Source organism: Octodon degus, unplaced genomic scaffold (assembly GCF_000260255.1).
Source record: "Octodon degus isolate 3935 unplaced genomic scaffold, OctDeg1.0 scaffold00080, whole genome shotgun sequence".
NCBI classification, from domain to species: domain Eukaryota; kingdom Metazoa; phylum Chordata; class Mammalia; order Rodentia; family Octodontidae; genus Octodon; species Octodon degus.
In genome coordinates, this window is record NW_004524656.1 from 974,480 (window position 1) to 975,621 (window position 1,142).

The following is a 1,142-nucleotide window of genomic DNA, read 5'->3' on the forward strand; positions in this document are numbered from 1 at the left end:
TTTTTTGGCAAAAAAACAAAAATAATAATGCATTCTCTACAGTTAAGTCTCACAGGGGATATAACTACGTGACTTAATTGCCTGCCTGGCAAGCTCAAGGTCCCAAATATGATCCCAGGCACTGCAAAATAAATAAATAAATAAATAAAGTTTCTGTTGATGAAAAGAGCTCTTCTTTCCTAGAACGGAAAGGCATACACACTACCCATTTTCCATGACATGTTAACCATTTTATAACAATTTGCAATCATTTTCATCTGTGTCTATCCTTCATCGGGATGTGTCATTCATATCAAAAGTGTCATTTTAATTCATCTCCAAGTGTCTATGATCATATCACCTGCACCCACTCAATTTTGCCTTATTCGTTTCCTAATAGCAACCAAAAGGAATAAGAGTGTTTAAGTGTCAAGTTTGACCCTGCAGAAGCTGAGCCGCCATAGTACTTGCGATTCTCCTCATCCCTGGACAGAAACTTCGGGCTTTCTTTTGTGCAGTGTCATCTACAGTCTGTCACCCTGAATGTGCCCAGCCTCATCTTTTTTGCACTTAATTCTATCGCACTTTTATCTCAGTTGTGTATTATTGTCTTCCCCACCTCTATTTGCTTTTTCCAAGCTTTTATCTGCTTCATGTGTTGACTATGTGGTCAATTTCTAGCATTTTTTACCTCATATATAAAGATCAGATCTATCATACTCACCACTGTATCCTTATTGGCTAACACCATGCCTCCTAAATTGCAAACTACCAGTGAATATTTGATGTTATCCTAATGGCTGTCCTCTGATGTTACTGACTTTGGGGTCAGTCATGGATTAAAATATTAAAAAAGAATTTAGGAACCAAGTAACAAACCAAAATTATCATATGAAAAGAGTTACAAGAACCCGAGGCCGCCATCTACAGTGCTTAGGTTTCTCCTAGGCTTATTTGCACCACTTGCTCACCACACACTCCGCCACTGTAAACCGCCATCATGATAAAGCTCTCAAAGGCTGGTAAAAATCAAGGTGACCCGAAGAAAATGGCACCTCCCCCAAAGGAGGTAGAAGAAAGTGATGATGAGGAAATGTCAGACGATGAAGAAGACCACAGCAGTGGAGAAGAGGTTGTCATCCCTCAGAAAAAAAATAAGAAAG